General features: G+C 39.0%; 1 protein-coding gene across 3 annotated transcripts in view; it reads right to left on the minus strand.

The window, feature by feature from the left end:
* Positions 1–13,628, minus strand: part of IL1RAPL1 (interleukin 1 receptor accessory protein like 1) — a 754,490-nt gene extending 740,862 nt beyond the window's left edge. For 2 of the 3 annotated variants that reach the window (XM_068686962.1, XM_068686973.1), the window contains exon 1: positions 12,301–13,628. The gene's annotated coding sequence lies outside the window, so the exon portion shown is untranslated. The remainder of the gene's footprint in view (positions 1–12,300) is intronic. The other variant, XM_068686984.1, reaches the window with a different exon arrangement.
* Between the last annotated feature and the right edge of the window lie 3,928 nt (positions 13,629–17,556).

A 17,556-nucleotide genomic window follows, 5' to 3' on the forward strand; every position in this document is an offset into this window, starting at 1 on the left:
TTTCTGTCTGTCTCATGAGATCGCAGGAACATGTGACATATGACAAAACAACTGTATCTCTTTATAATGTAAGTGATGTGCTCAAAAGTGAGTCACAATCATTGCTAGTGACTGATGATGGCTACAATGTCTCAGCTGATATAACTGAATAAATTCCACATAGCTAAACATAACTGATGTATTTCTATATCACAGCACTTCAAATAAGGGGCTGTTTAAGGATATTTACTCTGCCTTTTATTTTTTTTAATTTATTGTTTACTGAAAGTGAGGTGCGGACAGCCACAGAAGGTGAAGTGAAGGTGAACTTCATTTGTTCATGAAGCTGATAAGATTGTTGCTGTTTTATCCACACATTGTAGACAATGGTTATCTTAAAAGCCGTACACTATACACATCATGTAACACAAAAAGTGGGTTATATTCCCAGACACCAAGAAAATACAACCTCCAACACCAACCAGTATGTTACAGAACTTCTATCTGAGTTCAGCAAACTAAAGTTGATGAAACCCCATAGAAGTTACACTAGTTTCATACTGAACACTGTAATGAACACCCTTTTCTATTTTAAATATTTCTAAAGATTAAAAAGAAAGGGCATTTTGATGGACAGCATAGTTTAATTTCATTCTTTAATAAGAAGTAAGCAAAAATTGGGGCACTTCACACTGAAGATATTTTAAATATAAGCTTTATATATTAAGAGGGTAGATTTTCCCTCTAAAATAGAGAAAGATCATTTGCACTTGAAAACAAGTCATAAAGATATGTGTGTCCAGACTTAATTCTAAATCTACTTACTGATATTTCTTTCTTTTCTGCTGTGACCCTTTACATTATCTTCAGGGTTGGTTTGGGTTTGTTTGGTTTGGTTTGGCTTTGGTTTAATAGATAATCTTTAAACCAAAATCAAAAGCCCATGGAGGAAAAATGTGTTATTGGAACATAAGCTTATCTAGTATTTCTTCTCTTTCTGTGATGTCCTTCAGTTTTCAGTTAAAAAAAAAAAAAAAAAAAAAAGCTATAAAAAACTACTTAACTACTTCTAATTGCAAATTCAGTCATCTTCATTCATCAGAATTAAGCATAGGCTTCGAAGTTAATTTGGGAGCACACTGCCGGGTTAACACCACAGAAACAAAAGTAATAATAAAAGCAAGGATTGTAGAACTACAATTCCTACCTTCCTACCAAACAAACAATAAATTTATTTATTTCCATGTTTCAGGCAGCACTGATACAGCCTGATACATTTTGTACTGCATTTTATATACATGTACATTTAAGTTTTTATATTAAGGTTTTGTTATTAGATAGACCGCAGTCTGACCATATATTATAGATATTTCAAGCAATGTTTTTTGTAGTCTGTGTCAGTGTGGGACTAAGCACAACAAAATACGCATTAAAATCTTGACTACTACTGTAACAAGCTCATTTACACTGCAAGTAGTTCCTGCCAATCTCTGAGATATACTGGCCACAAATTCCCCTATTTTATGAAACAGAGACTCCCTTTGAGTTATGAATTCAGGACTAACACAAAGCCAACAGCCTATCCTGCACATGTCAAGATACTGTCATTCAGGTGACTGCTGGCCTCTTGACTCCTTGACTTCTAGAAACTTTGAACCAGTTCATTTAGTAATGCACAAAAGAACTCAGATAAAAGGCAAAACTTTGTGTACTAGGTCTTGGTCAAGTATTGTAATTTTCAATTTAGGGCTCTTGAATGCTATGAGTACATGTAGTTAAATACCTCCTAGCAGTATAAATAAACAAATAAAAGTAAGGGTCATGAAAAATGACATTATGGCTGTATTTTTCAATATTAAAACCCATGATTTCATTAATAAAAGATGTGTATGTGCATATATATTTCTATTTCTATATATGCATGGATAGTGCATGCATCAGTATTAACCAAAAGACATCAAAATAAATACAGATTAAAGCTAAAAGATTCATTTTGATAGGAGGCAATTAAGATGGCTGGCAAGCCTTATTTACACATTTCCTGTGTTTTTATATATTTAAAGAAACATCAAAGGCTTTTAACAAGAAAATTATATTCTCACAGCCATGAAGTATACTCTTTTGATTACATTACAGTGGCTGTACAATACAACTTCTTTGCTTGCTGACAATGAGTTTTGCTATGTTAATTAAATAAGTAATGTGTCTGTGATCTTTATTCATTAAAATTAATGCAATAATATCTATGCTGTAGGCTCATATTGCACTCAATCTGGCAAGCCGAATGAAATGGCTTCACTGGAGTTACCCTAAGCTTATTCTTGATGTTACACAGAGCTCTGACAGGAGTTTCTGTGAGAAATTGGTTTACCCTTGCATCTCTTGATATTATTCCCTGTCAGCAGCTTGAATGTCTTTGGAGGAGATGAACATGCCCCATATTAGCTGACGCTACAAAGTGCAAGTCACCACTTGTTGTAAGGCACAGGGCAAGAGACATGGGGCCCGCATGTGATGGAGGACGTGCAGCATCACCGCCAAGATCTGTAGTCCAGCCAGGGGCGAAAGCTGTTGGCTGGAAAAAGCCCAAAGGGTGGCACTGAGTACAGCTTGTCCTTTCTAGTAGCAGGGCTTAAACCAAATGGTAGAGATTTTCTGCGTGAAAGTGGAAATTTGCCAGCCTCTGGGATTATCTCCCAGAGAAGTAGGAACTGCCATGTTCTGTCTTTCCCTTCTGAAAAGCTGATCTTCACAAACACTGTACCATGAGTGTACAACAGGTGACAATCCTTCACCGCAGTCAAACACACTGCATGAAGTTCAAGAAACTTGCTGTTATGGTTTTAAGATTGCCTAGTCCAATTCACCTTATACTGCCACCAAAAGTAGTCTTTTCAGCAACTCCCTGGGCACTGGATGAGAATTTCCTGAATAGGACCAAACAGCAGAAAGACATATGATTATTAATATTATTGTCCTGTTAACTAGGTTACCATGTTACTGCTGAGACATGGGAAAAAGGAAAAACACAAACTACTTCTGATTTATCGATATATCCATATTTTATATAAAATCACTTCAGGAATGGTGGAAAAAGAAGATGAACCTTAAAGTAAAAAGACTAATTACTATTTAGGAAACAGGCAGATGACCCAGACATCTCTAGTAGTATGACTCAGAACACTATTTTTATATTTGTATTATTTAGCATCTAAAGACCATAACTGAGAGTCCTTTTCTACTAAGAACTCACATTAAGTACTCAGAAGTTATCTTACCTTCCATGATCAATTTTCTATTAAAAAAAAAAAATCATTACATTTTTACTTGTAAATTGACATCTTTTTATTCAATATAACCCTCCCAAAATCCAAATACCTAATAAAAAAATATGAATAGAAACTCTTTAACCAGCATGAATTTTTTTGGAGGAGAGTAAAATACTTTCCATGATTTTCAAGGACTGGCAGAAAAAATAATTTCTCCTGGTGTGTAGGGAAGAAAATGACATTAACTTTTCCTCTAACTTTTTCCTCCATATATATTAAAATAGAAATCTTTTAAGAGATTAAACAGACAAGAAGGCAGGTATTTTTATCTTCCAGAATTTAGAGACAGAAAACCAAGGCATGGGCAGATTTAGTAGTTTCTTACAGAGAAGAAATATTTGCAAATGAAATGGGACTGAGGTCCCCAGGCTTTAGAGGTCCAAAGTCTTCAAGTGAATTTTGTTAAAGAGCAACAGCCCCGAAAAACTCATATTGTAAAGCAGTAATTGAAATTAAATGTCATTCACCTATAATTGTATTTATATTTGCTTTATGTTGAAGTATTTACAATTCATTGCTAAGGACTCATTTCTTTCTTCCTACACTCAGTAAGGGAAAAAGTTTATAGTCACACCACAGACCGTAAAGTTAGCTTCCTGCTCTAAGTCAACTCTGGAGGTAAATATCCCTTCAAGAACTGTAGAGGGGCACTCAAGTTTTGTGAGCTTTTGTGAAAACTCACCTTTGCTACCTAACCTAATTATTTCTACTATTTTCATACCAAACATGCAAAACTAATTTTAGGATGCCCAAGAAATAAAGGCCATACATGACATTAACTATTATGGAAGTCTTAAGCATTAAGTACTATTACAAACAGACGCAATCCAGACAAAACACTAATTAAGGAAGGTCCCTTGAAAGCACACAGCCAGCAGTAGATATATAATGTCTGTCCATTGAGCCATGTGATTGCTCTTTAATAGAAAGTTTATAAAGCACTAAAGAGGCAATAGGAAAGAGGATATATTAATCTAACCATAGATTAAAAGATATTTATATTGTGATTAATCTGCATTATTTTTAGGACAAACTAGCCTAGGCTATATAATAATACTGCATATATATTTAGTGATTATTTTTAAAGGATTTTATTAGTTTTTCCTCATCAAAGTAATTGAAAGCATCAGAGAAAACCTAACAATCTTTCAAGAATACAGACTTTCATTTCTACAAAGAAACAAAATATGAAGGATGTATATTTTAAATGATGGGAATTGATGATACTGACAATAAATGTCAACAACATTTATGGATTTCTGTTAAAGTTTACATGACTTTCTTTTTCTAATCAATGTTAACCCACTGAAGATAAGAAATAGCATGAGTTTTCTCACAGAAAATAACAAAAATGAGGATGATAAAGCTGTGCAAAACTCTTGGAGATTGATCCAACCCTACTTAATGCAGTAGATATTTTTCCATTTCCTTCAATGGGTTTTGGATTAAGACCTTAGTACTGAGGACTCAAAAGAAACAAATTAGATTGTCCAGTAAGCATTAGTAAAACCTTCATTAAGCAGTACTCTAATTGCCAGATCTGTAAATGGAATAGGTAGTAAAGAATACTGGTTACAGGATCATACTTACAGTTCATCTAGTTAGTGAACACCAATAACAAATCCTTTGGAAGAATCATCCTTTATAAATCTCAGATGCATGCATCCATTGATTGCACTGTAACTGGAATTCAGCAGGTGATCTTTTGGTACACAAGCTGATAGCCATCTTATTCAACTATCTATTAGGCTGATAACCTTTTTATCTGTCTATTACAATGTAAAATTTATTTATTTTTTTCTTATTCCTGGACTTACTCAACATATTTTATCCTACTAGACCTCTTTCTTTGCTGTATCCTTACCAATAAGAACCAAAGGATTTGAATGAGCTAAAGTAAGGAGTAGTTTTCCTTTACTCATTTTAGATTTGTCACAATTTAATTTTATTGGTCATCAGGGAAACAATATGTAAGAGAATCCAAAATATTTTTCAATAGCCTTCAGTATTCCCTACTTCATCCTCTGTTCTCCCATATAATTTCTTGTTCTTTTTTTTTCTAAATAATAAAAATCTTTCATCTCTTCTTCAGATAGGAATCTTTTCATGTAGAGATCTTTCCTTTTTCCTGTCATTTTCTTTCTTCTTTCCTTAATAGCTTGCTGGATCAGGAGTGACCAAAAGCAGACACATTATTCATACTCAACATGAGAGTTATCAGTGGTAAAGCAAGTGTTACACAAGAAATGCTAAACAATGTTTTGCATTCCTTTTACAATATACATTTCAGCTTTCTTCTGCTGTGCACTGAGCGAATACTTTGATTGAGCTTTTCCGTAATAATAGGCAAGAGATTTGTGATAGTAGCTGCTGCTCTGTTGGAAACATATAGGAAACATTCAGATTTTATCTTCCAAAGTGTTACCACATATTTTTCTAAAATTACAGATGATACCATATAACCCTGACTGGTGATCTTTGATAGTCCTTTTAAAGTATATTTTAGTTTGGGTATTCCAAAATAAATCTGTGTTATCTTCAAGTAAGCTGCATTTACAGATCATTAAAAAATATATTAATATTAAAAAAAAAAAAAACAAACAAAAAACAAACAAACAAAAAACACCTTTGAAAACATCTACCATCTCATACTATGTTTGAATCACATTATGTTTTCTATGTTTAGCATTAGAAATAACTGGAATATTTTCTCTTGATAGCTGCATATGTATGTGAGTAAAAGCATATATATGTAGAGGCAGACATATGCAATGTACACAAACACATGCACAAATACTAAATATGATATATATGCAGAGAAAAAGGAGAGACTGCCAGTGAACCTGATTTAACATTGGTGCTAGCACACTGACTTCAGCTATGGAACCCCACAAATAACATCTAATAGAAAGTTGACAGCCAAACCTTCTCTGTTTTGTTAGAGGAGATGAGATGTTGAGTAAAATAAACTCTACGTGTAGAAAATATGCAGATCTTATTGACAGATTGATACACAGACATCTCTTTACACACACAACTTGCAGAAAAGGAAACGTCATGTATTTCCAGTTATGTCATTCTAAGATGAGCAAAGGTGAAACTTCCTGGGGGGTGGGGATGGGGAAATTTAAACTTGGGAGAAGAAAGCCATAAAGCATGGAAGACAAGTTGAGGATACAGGAATACCAAGGTGCTATACAGTGACAGCTGTGCTCTGCTCCCATCCTGAAATTCTGTGCACCGAACTGTAATCTGACAGACACAGGGCTAAAATTGTTACCAGGGATCAGTGCCACACAAAAGCATCCAGGCTAAGCACATCCCTCTTCTGACACAGTGGCTCCATCCCAAGGTTTTCATCATACTGAGAGATCTTCTTGGTGTAGAAATTAACCTTGTGACATATGATCCGCTAAGCTCAGAGTCAAATCCAGCAGAAGTACACTGCCAAATAGATGTAGGCATGGACAAAAGTAGATGTGAGCCCCTTACACCATTCAGGCACAGTAATTCAGAGTTTGAGGCAATTGGTCTGGGAATCCCAACAGGTCTCTAGCATTTAAACTCCTAGCATCACCTGGAGTAGTCTTTCCATGTGTGTTATACAGATGTATGTTACTATGACTTCATTTTCCTTGAAACAGTATAAACTTTTGGCTGGGACTGAGTTTGCTGAAATTGTTACTGACTATTCAAGCACACATTATCAGGAGGAACTTAATAGGTGAAACAGAGATATTGAGGTTCTACACAGCAGTTGCACTATCATTGTAAGAGGAATCCTTACAAAAGCATTGTGATTTTTTTTTTTTTGAGGGAAATTCCAATTATTTATGCTTTGTCAGAGGAAAATGTGTTTCATGTAAAATGCCTGCCTTTTCTAAAATTACCAGTGGGAGACATTCTTTCTCTCATGTTCCTACCCACTTATTTTATGGAGAAGTACCTCAGTATACCTCAAGTGAGAGATCAGGTCTTGCTGTGCAACTAAAAACAGGCTTGTAGATGTAAAGATGACAGGCCTTGCTCTGAAGACAGTAAGCATGTTAAAAAAAAATAAATAAATAGAGCAGTAGAGTTAGGAATTGGAATAACTTGGAATGTCTCAGTCTTGCCAGTGAAGAACACAGAAAAGTAATATATAAATATACCCCATCTCATGAAAAAACAGGAGCTACATCACCAATGACTATATACTTAAACACTTTCTCAACCCTTGTTTTAACCCATTTTGCTAGTCTTCACCTTCTTCCTCTTTCATAATGTACCATTCCTCGAGGCTAAATGAAGGTCCTAGAGCACAATGGACCAAGGAACAGAAAAACTTCCTGATGCCTCTGGCCATCCAGTTAGCAAGTATTACTACCCCTTGTTTGCTTGCTAGCTGTATAGACTGTATAGGTCTTCTTGTTGTATTAATTAGGTTTCTGTCTTTCTTTTTAGAAGCTATGCTGACCACTTCCTAAATTACACACAAAACTAAAAATATAATCTATCACATTGGCAGAAATGTGAATGGTTTCATTTTCTCCTTTTCTCCCTTTACATCCCTAATCATAATCTATGTGGGGAATTACTTAAGTTGATGCTATGACTATGGTAGGACTATTACATGCCTATGTGCTGTTCTTATAAACATGAAATTTATAAGCACAGGAGACAGTAAAACTGATGTCCTTGATTCATTTGTTCAGACCTAGTTATTGAAGCATAAATAGCATGCTATATAACACCATTAAATGGCCCAGAACTACCTATAATGCACAGGTACTGTGAGACCTGGAAAAACAAGACTACCCACCATTAAAACAGCCAGATCTTCTTGGTCTTATACAGCTCTTACAAATAACACAGGATTTTCCCCTTTTGCAATAGGACAGAACTCCATATGCAAATCCCTCAGGGGAACATGCAAAGTTTGAATATTGTAATTAATAAAACACAACCTTTCATCTTCATTCTTTTCTCCTCCTCAAAAGAGCTTTCTTACAAATATTAATTAATTTTAAGCTATCACAAGTAAAATTATTTGCTGTATTTTAGCTTTTTTTTTAAAGAATATGAAAACAAAATAACAGTATATGAAAAATAATAGGTTAAATGATCCTTCCTGAGTCACTGTGGTGATCATATCATATTTAATTACAATTTAAAATGAAACAAGCATACACTTTAACTGATAGAACATAATAGCTGCTTTGGTGCTGCTGTAGATGTGCATGGTAAGGACTTAAAGAAACATGCGGATTACTGACCTGACAGGACATAGCTATAATCCAAAACAGCCATTATGGTCTCTATTGTAAATTCTTCTTATTTCATGGAGCCTTGACACAACGGATGGCAACAAGATAGAGGTTTATAATAGAAATGCTGATACAACCTTATCTATAGCTGTGCAAATGGTGACGCTATAATTAAACTTTACAATTTGAGCACCACTAGATAAGTTGCTAGTTTTTAATCATATTAATCAGAGCTGGGATGTCTCAATTGTCATATATTATCATGCTGCATGCACTAAAAACAATAAGATTCCCAGCCACTAAAGATCATAGCTGTTATGAAACACAAAAGTATATCCTAACACTTCTCTGTAAGTGCAAAAAATACCGAATGAGAACCTCAGTCAATTACCCATTTTTTGGTTTTGTTTTCCAATGCATGGATTTGACATAATGGCCACAGAAAGTACTCTGAATACATTACAAGAATATCACTGAATAGGAAAAAAAAAAAATGCTTCATTAAGTTCTGCTGTGTGCTTCAATTTTTCCTGTCAGCAGTAAAACAAGTCTACTGTCTTCAGTGACAGCAGCAGTCAGAAGCCCGCTCTTTCAGAGGGAGGCACTGAGATTATTCTCCATGTGCTGCTGCTGCAGTAAAAGAAGCTGACTTCCCAGAACTACCAAAGAGTAGGTGACCAAACCCTCATTGCTTCAGTGGTCTGAGATTTGGAGTCTGGGAAAGTTTTATGTAAATATTTCTCTTCATCTGTCCAAGTGATTTACAGTTTTATTTCAGCAAGGAAAGTTTCCTCTTAAAGAAGCTATATTGGCTGCAAAAGGAATGGATATTGCATTGGAGCTGAAACCTATTTTTACTGAGTGGTTGTCACTAACTACAGCAATGAAATTAAACTATAAATAAAGCTTAGTGCTTATCATTCTGTACTACTCTAAATTTGCAAATCCTTGCAGCCAGCATGCCAGTTTACATGTATCCAGTGATATATTCCCACACTGTTTATGCCTACACTTTTGCAGAATGGGTTTTATAACACTTTCTCTGGACAGTATTGCTCTCCTTAAGATAGGTAGCACAGGTATGCAGCATGTGTGCCACAAGAAGTGTGTGTCAGGAATTAAAGGGAAAGAATGTGCCTGTAATCATGTGTGACAGAGCAGAGCAAGCCATGGACATTTCTGAAAATTACAAGAGCTGTAGCAATGCACAGGAGTTGCCATAGAGTTATTCTGACCCCTGAAGGATGGAAACAGAGTTAACTGCATAGCCGTTTTTTTTCCAATTTACTCACTATACTCCATGAATGTCAAACTCTAAACTACATTAGCTGGATTTATTAGTGTTTGCCCAGACTTATCCTCAAGAAATATGAAAATAGTCATGAACTAACGCTAAAGCAACTTTAAAATACTGATGTTTTCAGGGAAGCAGAAGAAAAAGAAATATTTTTCAGGGCAGTGTTAAAAACACTGAGATAGTGCATTAAATGTGATAAAGAGTAGGTATGAAGAGATCATGTTTATCAAGAGATGTAAAAGCCACTCTGCCCTAGCCTCTTTGAAAGTGTAAAGGTGTTTAGTGAAATTCTGCTAGAATGAATCCAGAGTGAAATGGGGTAGGACATAGGCCAGCGATGATAAGATCACTCATTTCAGCTGCGTTAAGATTTCAGCAGGCTTACACTTTTCAGAAAATATATCCATGGGGCCTCAGCAGTGCTTTTGAGAGCTTATCTGTCTTCAAGGAGTCTTATTTTTTTTCTTTCCTCAGAACAGATGAAAATAGTGATTTATGACTCTAAAGTGAGTGTTAGAATAAAGGCTACCCGGATCCTGCTCTCTTTGCGGACAATTCAGGAAGAAAGTCCACCTGAGTTGAACCTATGAGACTCCTTGCACACCTTTGCTTCACCTACTTGCTTCTGAGATGCTCGCAATGTCTTAACGGGCTACCGTTCCCGTTCCCCCAGCTTTAATGCTAGGTCCTCCCTTTAGATCCTTTTGTGAACGTAACAGGTCGATTAGGCCGCTGTATCTGGCAACACTTGGGGTTTTTTGCTGTTGTTGTTGAGCGGGATGGGAAGAAAAAACCCGTCCCCGTCTCGGCCTCGCGGACAGGACGAGGGGCCAGCGGTGTTCCCCTCGGATGCAGGCGAGGGAGGGAGGGGGATCAGCCTAAATTTCGGCCGCCTTCCTGCCCCGTTCTGCTGCCGCGTAGCACCGCAGGCCCGGGGTGCCGGTGACCTTGCCGGGGATCAGGCAGCCAGCTCTGCCCTTGCTGGAGCTTTTCGGCAGCCCCCTCGTAGGGAGAGGGCGGCTGCCCCCAAGCTCTCCGTCCCGGGCAAGCCCGGCAGCATCACGCCGGTGCTGGAGGCGGCCCGCAAGAGGCAAGCCCCTGCCGGCACCGAGCGGGGATCTCCCCTCCTCTGCCCGGGTCTCCGCCGCCAGCGTGCCAAAGTTGAGCCAGGTGATCGATGCGCCGTGTGAGCACCTCGTTACACGATCGGCGACTGATGCCACTGATGTAATCAAGTTACATAATCACCGTCTTTTTTTTTTTTTTCAAATACATCCATCTTCCTACAGAAAGATCTGCATATCTTCTGCCATCCATTATGCATGAAGCCACCAGCAGCACAGAAGGGTATATATTTTCGCATACACTACAGAACTTTAGCATTGCAGTGCCTTGCACTGTACAACGTCATCACTATCGATTCCCTCAACCTTCCCCCATTCCCTCTATCAGAATTGATTTTGCAGAAAAAGATTAGCAAGGTGCATTGCTTAGATCCCTCTAAATCTCTAAAGGCTGAAGTGCTTCCCCTGTGTTTTTAAAAAGACGGTCTTTTCTCTCCTTTTCCTTTCTCGCTTCACACCACAACTAACAGAGGAATTAATTCACACACAGCCCTCAGCCAGATGAATATATGTATGAAATACCGAAGATAGGATCTCTGTTTGCAAATCTTCAACTCCCATGCACGTGGTCTGAGGTTCCAGCAGGTAAGTTGATGGGTGTAAAAAAAAAATCTTATGGGAGCAGGTGGATGAGAGATTTCTAGGCTAGCAACATATATAATATTTTTCTTCTGTCAGAAAGGGATTTTTTTTTCCTTACCGTCTCTCAGTATAATTTCCTCACAGGATTTGCAGGAGCAGTTGTAATCCCAAATCACCAGGGGCATTTAACCCCCTTAGCACCAGGACACCATTCCACGATTAATAAGGACTGCCACCTTGAAGTTTAACAACTTGAAAAATGGGATTTGTCTACCTCCATTGCAGCTCTGAAATGCAGCAGAATGCTGCACGGAGTTGAAAACATTTGTTTTAGACGGCGGATGGGATCCGGTCTAATATTTAACAGATTCCATCACGGAGAGCTTCTTTACTATCGCATGCCCTTCTCAGCCAAAATTATTAAGAGGAGAGGGGGGGAGGGGTCAAAGAAAAAGAGAAAGAGGAGAAATTAAAGCCTCCTTTCCCGGCACGCTCTCACGGTACTCTCCCAGATACAGAGGGAGCAGAGAAGGGGATATTTTTTTTTTTTCTGATTTCTGATTTTCTGATTTATCACAAGAAGCAGCCGCCGGAATACCTTCTGCAGTTATTTCACTCAAGTGCCAGCAGCGGCCGGATCCCCTCGCACCGGGGCAATGCAGCAAGCACCTAAGTGCCCACCTCAATCACCCGCCACCAAGTTTAGCCACGCCGGGACTCCCGCCCGGATAAAATGACCTTACCCGCGGGAGTCTTCCGAAATATCCCTCCGGTGCGATCCGTCCAGCGAGGCGAGCACCGCTCACTACCACCACCACCACCACCGCCGCCACACTGCGCACTCGGCCGGAGGAGCCCCGCGTTCACTCCCGGGGCTGCTGCTGCGCTGGCCGCGAGTGCCGGGGACGTGGCGCCCATCCATCCGCCGCGGCCGCAGGTAATTCCATACGGACTTCGGCGGCGCCCCCCCGGCCCCCCTGAGTCGCCCCTTCCTTCCTAGTTCAGAAAGTGCCCGCGCCGCCGGCGGGAGGTACCATCCAGGTGCGGCGGCGGGGGGGAGAGGGGGCAGGGGGGTGACCGGCCTGGGGGCCCCCCGCGGGCAGCTCCGCGTCCAGCGCCGCCACCGCCGCCGCCGAGGGCCGGATCCGGGCTGCCGGGCACAAGTATCCGGAGAACGGCGGTCCGGAGGGGTTTCCTGGTGCCGTGCCGAGCAGGGGGGGGAGGGTGCTTCCCGGGTCCTAGCACACTCGCCGCCGCGGCAAAAGGGGGGCGGGGGTGATATTGGAGGAAAAAAAAAAATCTCCAAAGGGAAAGGAAGAAGAAAAAATCGGTTGTCCACTTGCCCCGAATGATGTGAATCCCCAGTGGAAATGACAAGTGATCAGCAAAGAACAGGAGGTCTTGATTGAAAACCACAATCCACCCAAAATATCCTAAGGAGCAAAGGAAGAGAGGGAGAGAGGCGAGAGAAACTGCAATGCATAAATGATTCCAGTGTTTCTACAAGACCGGCTCATTTGATTGAATGCATTCTCCGCTCTGCTGCGAGTCATAAAGAAGATACTGTTACTGCCACCCCATGGATGCTTCGGTACTCGCCGCCAGCGGCTTTGCAAGCATGACTTTGGGAGGCTGATTTTTTTTTTTTTTTTTTTTAATTTATTGATGGGGGGAGGAGAGGTGGGGGAGGGCCCTTCGCGGGGATCCACCAGAAACTCCCCGGCAGCGGGGATCTCTCCGCCCGGCGCCTCCCGCCGCACCCCCGCAGCGCCGGGGCGCGCTGCGCTTTCCCAGGGACGGGGAGAGCGCCCGGGCAGCGGGGCACGGCTTCGCCTCTGCCCCCTGCCCCTCCCGCTCCCGAAGCCGAGTGTTGTTTCAGAAGAGATGATACATTATCTATTCTTGGATTTTTATAAGGCAAACTGTGGGCCTCGCTGTTGCCATGGGATCTTCTTTGTGCGAACTCTCTGAACTGTGTGGGAACAGTTTTATTTCCTTCCCTTCAGATTCTTCGTTTTTTTTTTTTTTTTTTTTTCGTTTTTTTTTCTTCCCTTCTTCTCTGCTGTAACTCTTCTGAAGATATGCATCAAAATGTAACTGCGTTGTTGCCAATTAAGATTAACAGCAGCTGCAAGGTGCATCTAATTAGGAATGTTAATTACTTCATGAAATAAAGTCATTTGCAGATGTTTATAATACTAAACAAATGTTCTATAAAGTGTAACATACCAGTAGTCCCCCAATAAATTTGGCCAAATTCATGCACAAATATGCAGGGAATTATGCATCCCCTCTTCCATAGCACTAACCTTGCAAATGCACACTCACAGGAAGAGATGCAGAATGTTGCCCTACGTACAGAGAGATGGTTGGGTCTGAGGCATTTCATCCTCTAACAACCTAGCGTGCAGGCTGGAAGGGTGGAGGGGAGGTAGATATCTGAGCAATATGAGCTAAACATGTACTTTTATATGTACACATACATATATATAAAATATGCATAAGTGGTATTCTTCAAAGCTGTGACAAAGTACTAGGTATCATTTGGCTATTACAAAGTCAAACCTGTAGGCATACAGAAGAATCCAAAATACTACATTTTTTAAAACCCTAACATTTTACAAGACAAGGGAGAAAGAGAAGAAAACCATCATTTGGGAAAGTGAGAATTTATTAAGCCTCATGTTAGAGGATGCAGGATTATTGATAGGCAGATAAAGTGCTGAGCAGAGTCAGAGGGTTGCCAGAGAGGTGGGAGCTGTTGTAGAATAAGTGGAGATCATGCACACCCCCACCTCACCTCTCCTTGTTACAACAGAATGGCATTCTTCATTTTGGATTAAAAAAAAAAAAATGAATGCAAAAAAAAAAAATGTAGTCAAAATTCTATCTTAAAACACAAATATTAATGTGACTGGTTAAACCAAGCATTTAGATACTACTGTGATGAGTGATCTGCATGTGTGGGTAGGTAAAAGAGACATGAAAAACTTTATGGGATTCTCTTTGTGGATCAGCACAGGGCATTTTAAGTCAGCTAAATGACTCATAGTATATACTTTAAAAAGCTGATTTGTGTGCCTGATTTAGAAACTTAGGCATCCTACCTGGTTAAGAGAGGGGGAAAGAGAGACGTGCTCCCAACTTTGATACTCAATTTTTTCCTTTGTGATTGCTGTTTTGTCACCACAAGTGAGTGATCCCACACTCCCAGCAAAAGCACCTCCATTACATGTGTCTTATTTGCACCCAACAGACCGATGAATGCTCTAGGCTGACTGGCAGAGAGTAGGAAAGACAGGATTGGGGTTGAAACATTGGCCAGGCACTCAGAATGTTTGGGCTTAGTTCCTGATTTTTTGCAGATTTCTCTTCCATTGACAGGAAAGTCATTTAATCTCTGTGCTTTTGTTCCTCCTGTTTATAATGTGAGTTAACACTGTTCTTATTCACAAGGGTGCAGTGAAGATAAAAAGGTATTACTGTTTGTGAGGTGTTCATATACAGTGGTTGTGGGAGCTATATAAGTTCCCAGAGAGGCTGGTTAAGGGACCAGAAGGACAAAGGGAAGATGAAAATAGTGGAAGCCAAAAGATGTGAACAAAATACAATGTAATTGCTAAAATCACTGAAACCAGACTAATAACACAGAAAACTTGTACACCATTTGTATGTGCAGAATACACTACTTGCATTGTCGGGTTAAATTCATCCTTAGGCTAGGGAATCATAGAATCACAGAATAATGGTTTGGATTGGAAAGGACCTTAAAGACCATCCAGTTCCACCTCCCTGTCATGGTGGGGGGAAATGGATTTAATTCATGTCTCAGTTACTGAATTACTATGAATAGCAGTGTAGTTGTATGGATGCTTATGAAAAAGATTTTAGGCGCTTTTTTTTTTTTTTGGGGGGGGGGTGGACAGGTACATACTGTATCTTTATTTGGATTTGTCTGCCCATTAATAAGTATGGGATGTATATAAAGCAGGGAATCTCCTCTGTCTTCATTACAACCTCGTCATTTAACACCTAAGAAGCAAATTCTTACCAGTTTTCTAAACATTATTTTAATTCCATGTTATTCAATATATACTGAAAGAGTTAATGAGTAGCATACCTGCATTATGTGTATGATCTTGAGAATCAGGTCTTTTGAACTAAGGAGTCATGCACCATATCTTCATCTAAATTTTAGCAAGTGATTGAAAGGATTATCACACTTAATGTTTATTATGGAAAGCTAAACAGTTTAAAAAGTAAACTTCCTTTTCTGAAAGTAATATGCTTAAAATGAAAGTCTGACAGAGTATATGGCTCTGTTGGGTGCTAATATCATGCAGAATGTTTAAGGTTAGTAAATTCAATCTGCTTGAATGAGCAGTACCCAAGAGCTAATACCGTTTCTTAGCTGCATGGTGTCCTTCAGAACTTTCTGACCTCATGCTCACCTTGCTAGAAAGTCTGTCCAGAGAGTCTGAAGACTGGTGGAGCTTGATTTCTCACAAATTATCTGTGGATTTCAGGGATTAAAAAATATTTCCATCTTTATATTCATTTCCCACTTTTTAACAAATGCAATGAGAAAAAATAAAACAAAATATCAACATTTGCACATTCTGCTGCTTAGTGTGTATGCATAATAGTGATATGACATGATATAAATCTAACATCATGGAAAACAAGAATTGAATTTTTAAATTTTTAGATGAATAAATAAAGTAATAAATATTTTTTTCTGAAAGACACCTTCACTGGCCCGCTAAGAACACCAAATACAAACCCTGGTCATGTAAAAATCTACACTGAAGTTTGTAAACTGGTCTCAATCTAATTACTAAAGACTTTCAGTAAAGCAAAAGGGACAGCATATCATTTTTTTTTTTTTTTTCTTTCTTCCTCTTCTCAAAGCACAGTTATATTGATCCTAAAAAAAAAAAAAAAAAGCTTCCTTTTTTTTTCATTTTTTTAATGATTTCATAGTCCAGATTACTACAGAGTGAGAAAGATTATTATATATTATATATTATATATTACACATTTTAATGAGTCCAAGCAAGAGTGTTCAATAGAGCAGATCCTTTTAAGTGACTAGCACATGTCATGTGAAAATTTCAAGACTGATTTCTTTTACAGAAAAGCCTGATTCTAAAGAGTACATATCTAATCAGGGAATACTACTCATCTTTTAACTAAGACAAACAAACAAATAATTTTTATTTATAGTCCTAGTTACTAATTTTTTTCTCTGTCTAAACTGCATATACATTTCTGTAAATATAAGCATGCTGTAGTCACTGCTGAGCTGTTTTCCCAGCTACTATAATTTTACCATGCTTTTCTTGTTGATACCATTTTTGTGTGAGTAATCCAGAACCTTTGTGAAGATCATGTCAGACAGCTCAGGCTATTTGATACACAGCTTTGCTGGGGCACTGCTATCTATATATGCAGCTGAGATAAGCCCTTCCTATGCCTGTTAGGCATCAGTTGTAGGTGGCCTGAACAAAGCACTACGACACCTATAGATTAAAAGTGACATTGCATAAAAGCTAAGTATCTTGTTACTACTTGTGTGGGAGGATACTTTCATTCAGAGACGTTCCTTCAAAACATGAATTTCATTGATTCTTAATGCTTAAAGAAGGTAGAATTAAATATATTTTGTTAAATATATATTGTTCTCTGGATACCACCCTGAGCTGGTGGAAGCGAATGGGGAGCAGAATGTGGCCCTCATAATCCACAAGGAAATGTTTGGCGACCTGCTACAGCACTTGGATGTACGCAAGTCAATGGGGCCGGATGGGATCCACCCAAGGGTACTGAGAGAACTGGCAGAGGAGCTGGCCAAGCCCCTTTCCATCATTTATCGGCAGTCCTGGCTATCAGGGGCTATCCCAGTCAACTTTCTGCTAGAAAACATGATGCCCATCTACAAGAAGGACCAGAGGGTAGACCTGGGGAACTATAGGCCTGTCAGTTTGACCTCAGTGCCA

This window comes from Anas acuta, chromosome 1 (genome assembly GCF_963932015.1).
Source record: "Anas acuta chromosome 1, bAnaAcu1.1, whole genome shotgun sequence".
NCBI lineage: Eukaryota > Metazoa > Chordata > Aves > Anseriformes > Anatidae > Anas > Anas acuta.